The following is a 13,055-nucleotide window of genomic DNA, read 5'->3' as shown; positions in this document are numbered from 1 at the left end:
AAGTCCTATTTACCCAGGGTTGTCTCTCCCACCAACCCTAGGTTCTGGGGCTTTTGGGGACTCAGATGCACAAGATGGCTTCCAAGGCCGCAATATAGACAGAGTCCCGAGGTGTGTCTGCGTTGTCTCTCCTGGGTAGACAGCTTAAACTGGTCCATCCTCACAGACTCCTTAGGAGGATCAGCATCTGAGGACAGCAGGGGTTGCTGCAAAGTAGGAACCAGACTAGGGAGTCCTCCCTCCTGACGAGCTTCTTGGAACCGTTCTCTGATCCTTACATCAATCCGGGCGGCCAGAAGGATGAGGTCATCAAGGGTAAACGGTAGATCTCGGGCCGCAAGCTCGTCCTTAATCCTAGGAGACAGTCCCTGCCAGAATGTAGCCCCCAGGGCCTCATTGTTCCACAACAGTTCTCCCGCCAGGGTGCGGAAGTGAATGGCGTACTCGCCCACAGAGGTGTCTCCCTGGCATAGGTACAGCAAGGAGGCGGCTGCAGACGAGAATCGTCCAGGCTCCTCAAAAACCGTGCGAAATGTCCGTAGGAACCCCGGGAAGTCACGGGTCTCAGGTCCTTGTCTCTCCCTGCCAGTGAGGAGAGAGAAGATGAAAGCGACCCTTGCGCCATCAGACGAGAATGCCCTTGCATACAGGCTAAAGTGAATCTGGCACTGGTTCAAAAATCCACGGCAGATCCTCGCGTCTCCATGATAGCGGTCAGGAAGCGGCAAAGAAAATCGGGGATCAGCACTGCCAGGAGGTGTACTAGGAGGAACGGCAGCTTGCACCTCCAGCCGATGTGCAATCATTTTCAATGCCTGAAGGAGTTGGTCCTGTCGAGACCGGAGGTCTAGCAAATCCACCCGCATCTCCTGTGACGTCGTCATGGTCTTGGATTGACCAGAGGGGTCCATGGCCTGAGCCTACGGTCACGTTGGGTATGTGGACCCACTGGGCCGTACCGCCTTGACAGTATGGCAGCTGGCCAACAGGACACAGGTCACAGTCTATAGTTCATATAGTATACCTGTGGTAGCTCAGACAGTAGCAAGTCAGGCTCGGCTGGGACTAGGCAGCAGGAAGGCACCAGGCGTGGAACACAGCACAGCACGACTTCAGCTCAACACGGCACTTGACCAGGATAGCGCGGGATACAGGTTACAGGTAGCAAGAACGGGAAACACTGGGAACTGGAAAACACTTAGGAGACCATTTGCATAGACATGCTAGGATAACGACAACAAGGCTCAGACAAGATAGGAAGGGGCAGAGCCCTCCTTATAGTCCAGGGTGGTCTGGGAGCAATAAGCTCAATCTCACACCAGTGTGCGCTCCAAGGCTGACTGAGCTTGCGAGCGCACCCTGGTGGTCACTGTGGAACAGGACATCCGCATGTGCAGACATCTCTGGAGAGAAGAGCGTCGACCGGATGGAAGGAGTTCGTGGTCAGCGACCACAGTCGTTACACATACAAGTATAGATTTACCAATCCTAGGTTGAGAACATGCCCAGATGAAAGAAGAAAATAATTGAGATATAGTCAGAGAAAAAGACCTAGGATGGAGGACAGGTATAGCCTGGAATAAATACAAAAAGTGAGATAACACATTCATTTTTAATATGTTAACCCGGACAATCGAAGATGAATTCTTACGGTCCCATTTGGCTAAGTCTATTTTAAATCATGCAGGAGGGGAGCAAAGTTAATTTTGTAAGTGTGGGAGGGGTTCAAAGGCATGTGCACTCCCAAATACTTAAAGAATTTGGTTACCAAGTGAAAGGAAAGTTATGGCGCAAGCGGTCCATAAGAGCAGAATTTAAAGTTACATCAAGAGCCACACTTTTGGACATATTAATTTTATAGTTACTAACGGAACTAAACACTTAGAAAATCACCATCAAGGAGGGCAGGGACATATGTGACTGGGTGACATATAGGAAGCGGTCGTCTGCGAAAGCAGAGCATTTGAGGTGTAGATCTCCAATGTGAACACCACATACATTAACGCTTATAGCCTGTAGGAGGTGTTCCACTACCAGAACATAAAGTAAGGGCAAGAGAGGACAGCCCTGCCTAATGCCAGTGCCTGGGGCTGTCTATAAATTGCAAGGATCCTTTGAAGCATAATCGAGCGCAAACCGTTATATTTGTGAGGACAGTTCGTAAGAAGCCCCCCAGTCCACCTGGGTAAAGGCCTTCTCTGCATCAAGAGAGAGCAACATATAGAGGAGGTGTGTAGCTCTAACATGATGGATAGCAGATAAGGTTTTGTCATAAGACTCCCCAGAGGAAACAATTCCCACTTGGTCCGGTTGAATTAGGTTTTCAAGAAGGTCTCTAAGCCATATAGCTATGAAGCATATAATTTAAGATTCATGTTGATGAGTGAAATGGGCCTATAACTAGGGTAGAGGTGGGGTCCTTACCCTCTTTTGGAATCACCATGATATTCAAAAATAAAGGAGGGAAGGGGGTTAGATCAAAAACAAAGTTAAAGGAGGAAAGAAGGAGTGGTACCAATTTGTCATGTAAAAGTTTGTAAAATTTAGCCGTATAGCAATGGGACCCTAAGCCTTTCCCCACAGGAAGGGCTGAAATTGCTGTGTTTAATTCCTCAGGAGTAAATGGGGCCTCCTGGGCATCTGAGAACCGGCAATTGAGGAAGGGCTGTATCAAATTATGCGATAATGAGCGAGAAGCGTGAACCTGGACCAGTGGTAAATGTAGGGGGGAGATTGTATAGTCCAGAAAAGTATTCCTGGAAGGACTGGAGAATATCTGAAATTAAGTGCGTTATGTCGCAGAGGGTCATTTAATAGCAGGGATAAATAGTGCAGCCCTCTAAGCGCGCGAGACAGAAGTTTGCCTGACTTATTGCCCCATTAATAATAGGAGAGTTGCTGGTACCATTTGGGTGATCAAGCAGCTGACAGATTTCACGTTGGACCCGTACAAGATCCGCAAGGTGGATTCCAGGAGAGTTTGATAAGCACCCCTCTGAGCACACACTTCAAGACTTACCATTTATGATGAAATTAGGTGGTATCAGATTAACGGTCGCTTATAAAACCACTGATCGACGTTTTGATATCTGATAGAAAGGGAGATTTGTTCAGTCTCCAGGTAAATTCCTTGTGCGAGTTTGTAGGGAGTATTAATTCACAGAGGGCCGGGGCATGATCAGAGTGAAGAATATTACCTATAGAGGCAGATAGGAATTGAGGCAGAATGTTATGCTGTAGCAGAATATAGTCTGTTCTACTATAAACTCCATGGGCATGCGAGTAGTAGGAATAGTCGCGATCATTTGGATGGGAGAGTCTCCAGATGTCTCATAGCTGCAGAGAGAAAAGGCGTCTGTAGCATTGAAGTCTAGATAAAGGACGACGGGAATCTCTCTAGACCAGGAATCTGGCTGCCAGGTAGTGGTGGAAGGGTCATTTAGGAGGGTTTCCCATCCAGCTAGGGACATTGAAGGTGGATCAAAAGCTTGGAGGAAGCTCGTGAGGTCATTTGGAGAGCAAAGGCAAATCATATCACATCTCTGGGGCGGTCGGGATCCGAGATTGGTGGTTGGAGTGCTTTGTGCGCTTGGTGAATCTCAAAATGTGTATCCACAGGCCTACTCAAGAATGAGTTGAAAATGCCGGTCAAGGGGGGCAGAAGCTCAGGAGTATGAGTCGCTTCAGGCAGACCACGAAATATGATGTTGTTCCTCCTGTTTCAATTTTCCAGATTATCAAATTGCTCCTGTAGTGTCTACGTTGAGTGTGCCAAAACAGTTGATTGGAGATCCGAGACTGTTTGCTGAATGGAGGAGTGAAAGGATTCCAGACCATGGACCTTAGAGTGTAGAGAAGAAATATCAGATTGAACCACATGTAGGTCACGTTGCCATGCACGTTTTAGGTCAGTTGCTAGGGAGTTCAAATCATGCTTGAAAGGCAACAGGAAGAGCAAGGCCTGGAGCTCTTGCTGATGTTCCAAAACAAGGGCTTCTTCTTCCAGTGGCGCGTTTGTCGGTGGGGTAACCCCCATGAGTAGTAGGGTGGATCAAAAAATGGCCACCATCCTCAGAATCCATGTATGCAACATCTAATGCAGCTCAATCCAGAGTGGGTCGTATAGAAGCTCAAGACCCCCAATGGCTGGAACGTTGCTATATAAAGGGAGGGCTATCACCACAGCGTATAGAGGATGAGGATCTTGAGGGGTCCTCCTTAGCATATATCTCCAAAGGTAGTAGGGAAATGGAGGGAGGAGGACTGCATGGTGGCCCCATTGTGGAGAATCTGTGTCCCCCACGGCAAGAGGAGGGGAGTGCAGCTGTAATGTCTGTGGCTGCGGGCTGTCAGCTCCAATCCCCTCCTGACAGCCGCAGCCACGAGTCGGCAAGCGCTGGCCCCAGCCTCCTCCTCAGGAGACGCCAGCTCCCGCTCCCACTCACCTCAGCCGGATGTTTCATAGTTTGTTTATGTGATCGCCTCCTAGTGTGTTCCTGTTCCTGTACCTGTTCCAGTTCCTGTTCCTTGCATTCCATACCATCCTGGTCGAGCACTGTGCTTTGCCAAAGTTGTGTTGTGCTGTATTCCACGTCTGACCTGCTCCACCTCGTCTGACATCTACCTGCTGCCTAGTACAAGCCGAGCCTGCCCTGCTGCTGTCTGAGCTGCCACAGGTAGCTAAACGAACTATAGACATTCACCTGCGCCCTGTTGGCCAGCTGCCTTACCGCCAAGGCGGTACGGCCCAGTGGGTCCACAGACCCTTCGTGACAGCAGCGCATGTGGCGTGGCTGGAATGTCCCCATCAGCCGCCATCAGGGCCAGCGGTTGCTGAAGGGAGGCTGGGCGGCTACAGGCTGAGGAGCCTGGAGAGACAGGCACTGGCAGGGAGATGAGCAGAGGAACCAGCACAAAGTTAGGTAGAATGCACCTGTCTGGAGCGCGTGGACGTCTGCAGGGAAGATGGCGCCATTTCAGATGCTCTGCCGATGGAGTCCGACCGAGTCTCTGCCAGAAGAGAGGAGTTGGAGATGGGTACAGACGGTGGAAGTGGCATCACTACAGCTTTGGGAGGCTTCCTGGATTGCTTCGCCCCCATTGAAAGGTAAGTATTCCTCCGTGTATGTTAGCCCTGAGCGGAGCTCTCTCTAAGCGCCTCCAGTCACCAGCGTCCTCTGCCACGCCCCCCAATTGTTTTTTTTTGTGCCATTTTTGGTGGTGTTATTTAAGAAAAAAGAATGTGCTGCAAAGAGAAAACAAATAAAAATGCAGGTAGTAAAACACACTATTAGCAAAAATAACGCCACCAAAAAAGCCATAAATAACGTATGTACCATTTTAAAAAAAAAACATTTCACACTTCGCGTATACACTGCGGATTTTTCATCCGGATTTGCAGGTGGACAATCCGCAGCGTATTTCAGAAGCAGCAAAGTGGATGAGATTTTAACAAATCTCATCCACATACTGTGGGAAAGATACACACTGAAAACATGCAGAATTGACCTGCTGTGCGGAATTTAAATCCGCAGCATGTCAATTTATTCTGTAAATTCACTGTGAAATTGTTGCAGAATTTCTCTATTGAGTTCAAAAGGGAAGTCAAATTCTGCAACAAATGCAATAGTTTGTGGAATTTGCTGCGATTATGCTGCGTATTCGCAGCAAATTCTGCAGGTTAAAAAAGAAAAAGCCTATATTTACCTCTGACAGCGCTGCTATAGCAACACGTCCCTGCACTTCCGGCTGCTCTGTGTCCAGGATGCCTCGTGTGATGTTATTTCATCAAATGTGACTGCTGCAGCGGTCACATGTGATAAAACGTAAACACATGAAAGGCATCTGGACACAGAGCACCTGGAAGAGCAGGAACGTGTTGCTCAGGCAATGCCCGGAGAGGTAAGTATAGTCCTTTTTATTTTTCTAGTGTCCGTTTCCTAATCCGGCCAAATATAGAATGCATTCAGAAATTCTTCAGACCCTTTCACTTTTTTCACATTTTGTTTTGTTGAGGCCTTGTGCTAAAATAAAAATCACGTTTTTCCCCATCATTGTGCACTCAACACCCTATAATGGCAAAGTGAAAACATAATTATAGACATTTTTGCAAATTTATTAAAAATGAAAAACTCAAATTTCGCATGCACATAAGTATTCAGACCCTTTGCTATGACACTTGAAATTTAGCTCTGGGGGTCTCCCATTTCTCTACATCATCTTTGAAATGTTTCTGCACCTTGATTGTAAGTCCACCTGTGGTAAATTCATTTGATTGGACATACATACATAGTTACATAGTTACATAGTTAGTACGGCTGAAAAAAGACACATGTCCATGAAGTTCAACCAAGGGACGGGAAAAGGGAAGTAAAAAATTACTACACATAGGAGCTAATACTTTTTTGTTCTAGGAAATTATCGAAACCCTTTTTTAAAGCCATCTACTGTCCCTGCTGTGACCAGCTCCTGCGGTAGGCTATTCCATAGATTCACAGTTCTCACAGTAAAGAAGGCTTGTCGCCTCTGCAGGTTGAACCTTTTTTTCTCCAGACGGAGGGAGTGCCCCCTTGTTTTTTGAGGGGGTTTTACATGGAACAGGATTTCACCATATTTTTTGTATGTGCCATTAATATATTTATATAAATTAATCATGTCCCCCTTAGTCGTCTTTTTTCAAGGCTAAATAGGTTTAATTCTTTTAATCTTTCCCCATAACTTAAATTCTCCATGCCCCTAATTAGCTTCGTTGCTCTTCTTTGTATTTTTTCCAACTCCAGGGCATCCTTTCTATGAACTGGAGCCCAGAACTGAACTGCATATTCTAGATGAGGCCTCACTAATGCTTTGTAAAGTGGCAATATTACATCCCTGTCCCGCGAGACCATGCCTCTTTTAATACACGACAATATCTTGCTGGCCTCTGAAGCTGCTGATTGACATTGCATGCTGTTATTTAGTTTATGATTTACAAGTACACCCAGATCCTTCTCAACAAGTGACTCCCCCAGTGTAGCTCCCCCTAGGACATATGATGCATGCAGGTTGTTCGTACCCAGATGCATAACTTTACATTTATCTACATTAAACTTCATCTGCCAAGTGGATGCCCAAACACTTTATTTAAATCCGTTTGCAATTCATGAACATCTTCCATAGACTGAACTATATTACATAGCTTGGTGTCATCTGCAAAAATAGAAATAGTGCTATTAATCGCATCCTCTATATCATTAATAAATAAGTTGAATAATAGTGGTCCCAGCACTGAACCCTGGGGTACACCACTTATTACTGGGGACCATTCAGAGTAGGAATCATTTACCACAACTCTCTGGATAAGGTCCTTGAGCCAATTCTCAATCCAATTACAAACTATACTTTCTAAGCCTATAGTCCTTAATTTACCCATTAGACGTCTATGGGGGACAGTGTAAAATGCCTTTGCAAAGTCCAAAAACACTATATCCACAGCGGCCCCTCTGTCTAGGCTTCTGCTCACCTCTTCATAAAAACAGATTAGGTTAGTTTGACAACTTCTGTCCTTAGTAAAACCGTGCTGGCTGTCACTTATAATGCTATTTATTGTCACATAATCCTGTATATAGTCCCTCAATAGCCCCTCAAACATTTTCCCCACGATGGATGTTAAGCTTACTGGTCTATAATTGCCCAGGGAAGACCTAGAGCCCTTTTTGAAAATAGGCACCACATTTGCCCTGCGCCAGTCCCTTGGCACTATACCAGTCACTAGAGAATCTCTAAATATTATGAAAAGGGGGACAGAAATAACTGAACTAAGCTCTTTAAGAATTCTAGGTTGTAACCCATCTGGTCCCGGGGCCTTGTGCACATTTATTTTATTTAATTTAGCTTTGACTATATCTACATTCATCCAATTCATTATATCAACTGATATATTAACAGCACTGGCACCGGCTACATCAGCTGCTCTTTCTTCTGTTGTATATACAGAGCTAAAGAACCCATTTAGTAACTCTGCCTTCTCTTGATCCCCTGTGACCAACTCCCCATTACCACTATCTAGGGGTCCTACATGTTCAGACCTTGGCTTTTTAGCATTTCTATACTTGAAGAATTTTTTGGGATTTGTTTTACTATCCTTGGCCACCTGCCTTTCATTTTGTATTTTTGCTAATTTTATTAAATTTTTACAGATTTTATTAAGCTCTTTATATTTTACAAAGGCTGCAGATGTACCCTCAGATTTGTATTTTTTAAATGCCCTTTTTTTGTTATATATTGCCCTTTTTACAGAAGGTGTGAGCCATGTGGGATTTAATTTTAGTCGTTTATACTTGTTACCTATAGGAATAAATTTTGCACTATAATAACCCAAAGTAGATTTGAAAATCTCCCATTTATCATTTGTCCCATTATTTGACATTAGTTCTTCCCAGTCTATATCCTGAATTGCAGCCCTCATCCTGGGGAAATTGGCTTTCTTAAAATTAAATGTTTTTGCCCTCCCAGCCTGTGTTTGTTTTTTACAGTATAGGTAAAATATAACTATATTGTGATCGCTGTTACCAAGGTTTTCACGAACATTGACGTTCCCAACAAGCTCTGCATTATTAGAAATGACCAGATCCAACAGAGCTTCACCTCTAGTTGGGTCTTCCACAAACTGGCCCATAAAATTTTCCTGCAACAGGTTGAGGAAATGTCTCCCATTTGCAGTTGAAGCCGAACCATGACACCAATTAATATCCCGGAAATTAAAATCTCCCATTATCACTACAGTACCCGCCTGTGCAGCCCGCTCCATCTGTTTATATAGCTGACCTTCCATCTCCTCAGTTATATTGGGGGGTCTATAGATTACACCAAAAGTAATTTTTTCAGTGTTTACCTCCCTTTGTAATTCCACCCACAAGGTTTCAGCCTCCTCACAATCTTCACCCACTATTGTCTCTTTCACACTTGCCTTCATATCGCTTCTCACATACAGACATACACCACCACCTTTCCTATTTGTCCTGTCTTTCCGAAACAGTGTAAAACCCTGTAGATTTACAGCCCAGTCATGTGAAGAGTCCAGCCATGTTTCAGCAACACCAACTATATCTATATTTTCTTCCAGTACCAAGGCCTCCAGCTCCCCCATTTTGCTTGCTAGACTTCTGGCATTTGTGAACATACACTTTAACTTGCCTTTCAGTTTTTCACTTTTATTATCAGAAATGTGATTTGACATTATTTGGGCATTTTTATTTTCACTGCTGTTCTGTAACAAAAGGATCTCCTTATCCTGTTGTCTAGTCCTCTCCCCACATTCTGTTTCTCCCCCCACCAATATAGTCTGACCCCTCTCTAACCTGGCTACCCCTTTTTTTTCTACATTGACCTCCCTCCTCAGCCCTAGTTTAAATACTCCGCCACCCCAGCTAGAATTCTCTCCCCCAGCACAGCGGACCCCCTTCCATTTAGGTGCAAATCATCTGCAGAATACAGTTTGTACCCCAATGAAAAGTCAGCCCAGTGCTCTAGGAACCCAAATCCTTCTCCTCTACACCAAGACTTAAGCCATGCATTTAACTCCCTGAGCTCCCGCTGTCTTTCCTGTGATGCACATGGCACAGCCAGTATTCCTGAGAATACAAACTTGGAGGTCCTTCCCTTCAGCTTGTAGCCTAGTTCTTTAAAATTATTCTTAAGGCTCCTCCATCTACCATTTATTCTGTCGTTGGAACCGACATGGACCACGACAGCTGGATCATCACCAGCCCCTCCCAGCAATTTTTCCACCCATTCCACCACATGCCGAACCCTGGCACCAGGGAGACAGCAAACCATTCGGTTGAGGTGGTCTTGGCGACAAATTATTCTATCCGTCTTCCTGATTATAGAATCCCCTACGACTATCAATTGCCTTGGCTTACCTGCATTACCATCCCGCCGACTACTAGCTGGGCTGTTCTCCCGGCTGTTAGGGAGATCAGTATCCACTAGGGCTGCCATTTCTGAGACTGACACCCTCGCATCATCACCCAACTTGGCAATTTTGCCTGGAATGTCAGAAACCGGATCGGCCTTCCTTTTCTTTGACCCCTTTCTACTGCCCCTAACTACATTAACCCAGCTACTTGCCTGATCCTGCTCACCCATGTCTTCACCCTCCAGTTCTAACCCACTAACTGCATGCTCCGTGAGCAGCATGCTTCGCTCAAGATTGTCTATCTTCCTCAGTGTTGCATTTTGCTCCTCCAGATCTCTAATGCGAGTTTCCAGGTGACCAACATGCTCACATCTGCCACAGAGGTATTCACCCTGGAACTCTGGCTCCAGTGGTGCATACATATGGCAAACTGTGCACTGAAGAAAACCTCCAATCTTGCTGGCCATTATCCCAGTTACAAAAAAACAGCGAACAGTTGTTAATGCAAAAAGAAAAGAAGTGTACTTACTGGGACTTTAAATCCTTTTTTAACTCCGGTTTTTGTAACTCCACTTGATATACAAACCACTTAATTTACAAGCCCACTGTTATGGCAGGAAGGAGGTGAAGGGAACAAGTGAGCCCTAATCTACCCACCGCCCTGTCCCTGCCTACTTGCAACGACCCGCCCTAGGCGACGGGGTACAACTTGGCGGCGATCCCTACGCTGACTAAGTGCAAGGGGATACAAACAGGGAACAAGCAAGGGAAGGGGCAGTAGCCCACGGAACACCGTGAGGAAACGGAGTGGTGAACGAGCCAGTCAGGATCAGGATGTAATGGAGTATACAAACGCAGAGCACGGAGCAGGAAGCAAGCCGGGGCAGAGCGAAGCAGGATAAGCGGGAACTGAAGCAAGGCAGAAGCACGGCAGAAGCAGGCTGGAGCAAGGCAGCAGTGGGGCCAGGAAACCAAGAAGAATCACAAGCAATGAGGAAGAGAAAACGGCAGGTATAAATGGACAGGGGGCGGAGCTAACTCCGACTGACCAGGCCGCGATAGGCTCTCCCACTCCTGAGCCTACCACCCTGATTGGTGGGAGCCGGTGTCAGTCTAAGAGGTCTGGCCTCAGGTGTCGACTGATTAATCCTGGGAGTATCCACAGACGTAGTGCCTGGCAGATCCTTTACACCCACAGAGCAGGCTCTACAGAGTACTGAGGCCTAATTTATACCACCTGGGACCAGCTAACCCCTCCCCCTAGTCAGCTGCTCAGCAGGAAGTAAGCTGCAAAGAAAAAATGGTTTTAAATTATGTCACTTTTGCAGAATTTTTAGCAAGCAAGCAATCAATACATATATCACATACAATGGCCCCCTACTTTGTCACACACAACACAGTAAGTCAATCCGGTTTTTGTAACTCCACTTGATATACAAACCACTTGTTTTTCAAGCCCACAGAGCAGGCTCTACAGAGTACTGAGGCCTAATTTATACCACCTGGGACCAGCTAACCCCTCCCCCTAGTCAGCTGCTCAGCAGGAAGTAAGCTGCAAAGAAAAAATGGTTTTAAATTATGTTACTTTTGCAGAATTTTTAGCAAGCAAGCAATCAATACATATATCACATACAATGGCCCCCCACTTTGTCACACACAACACAGTAAGTCAATGCGGTTTTTGTAACTCCACTTGATATACAAACCACTTGTTTTTCAAGCCTACAGACAGGATTTGGAAAGACACACCACTCTCTATATACACCGCATTCCAAATTATTATGCAAATGTTATTTTTCGCTGATTTTCCAAAATAGTCGATGCAAATGACAGTCAGTATAGTCTTCAAGCCATCAACCGTTGGAGTATAATGTAAATTTTATTGAACAAATCTCCTAATGATAACAGATTTTTTTTAGAAGTAAAAAACTAAAAATGCACTGTTTAAAATTATTATGCACAACAGACCTCAAAACATTTTAAAGGTTGTAAAGAGAACTAAAATGGTAATTTTTTGAATTTGCAGCATCAGGAGGTCATATTTACAGAAATCAAAAGCTCTTTCAATCAAAAAAAAACTGAACAGGCCAAGTTACATGTTAACATAGGACCCCTTCTTTGATATCACCTTCACAATTCTTGCATCCATTGAATTTGTGAGTATTTGGACAGTTTCTGCTTGAATATCTTTGCAGGATGTCAGAATAACCTCCAAGAGGTTCTGTTTTGATGTGAACTGCCTCCCACCCTCATAGATATTTTGCTTGAGGATGCTCCAAAGGTTCTCAATAGGGTTGACAAACTAATTATCACAGGTATCTGAGATTGATTACAATGATCCAAAGAGCCCTAAGACACAATACCATCCATGAGTTTAATTGAAAAACTAATAATTAAATTTTTATGACACTTAAATCCAATGTGCATAATAATTTGAAACACGGTGTAAGGTCTCACAGCTGACAATGCATATCAGAGAAAAAGCCAAGCCATGAGAAGGAAACAACTGCCTGTAGAGCTCAGAGACAGGATTGTGTGGAGGCACAGATCTGGAGAAGGGTACAAAAAAATGTCTGCTGCACTGAATGTTCATAAGAACACAGTGGAAGTTTGGAACAACCAGGACTCTTCCTAGAGACAGCCACCCCATCAAACTAAGTAATCGGGGGAGAAGGGCCTTGGTAAGAGAGGTGACCAAGTACCCAATGGTCACTCTTGCTAAGCTCTGAAGATCCTGTGTGCAGATAATAGAAACTTACAGAAGATCAGCCATCACTGCAGCACTTCACCAATCTGGGCTTTATGGCAGAGTGGCCAGAAAGAAGCCTCTATTTTTATACCCTGGGAAAGCTGGGTAGAATTTGGCACATAGTGGCCCTTTCAGGGAGGAAGGGTCAGTGCATGCGCACTATGGAGTGCACGAGATGCAGGAGGACAGCGGTGGTGAGGAAGGCTGCAACCAGAGGAGGGTAAGGGAAAGAACGTGGCCCTAGTCATGAGCTGGAGGATGTCATGGAGAGGTCGGATTACGGAAGCGGGGAGCAGTGACCATTACATTGAGGCTAGATTGCGGTTAAAAGCACGATCATGGTATTGTTTTGAACCCAAGATTCGTGATCTAGCCTGAACTAGAGTCATTAGTAGCACTTAGCCCTGC

Source organism: Rhinoderma darwinii, chromosome 1 (genome assembly GCF_050947455.1).
Source record: "Rhinoderma darwinii isolate aRhiDar2 chromosome 1, aRhiDar2.hap1, whole genome shotgun sequence".
In the NCBI taxonomy this organism is placed as follows: Eukaryota; Metazoa; Chordata; class Amphibia; order Anura; family Rhinodermatidae; genus Rhinoderma; species Rhinoderma darwinii.
The sequence above is the reverse complement of the archived record's forward strand: the minus strand, read 5'-3'. Positions refer to the sequence as shown.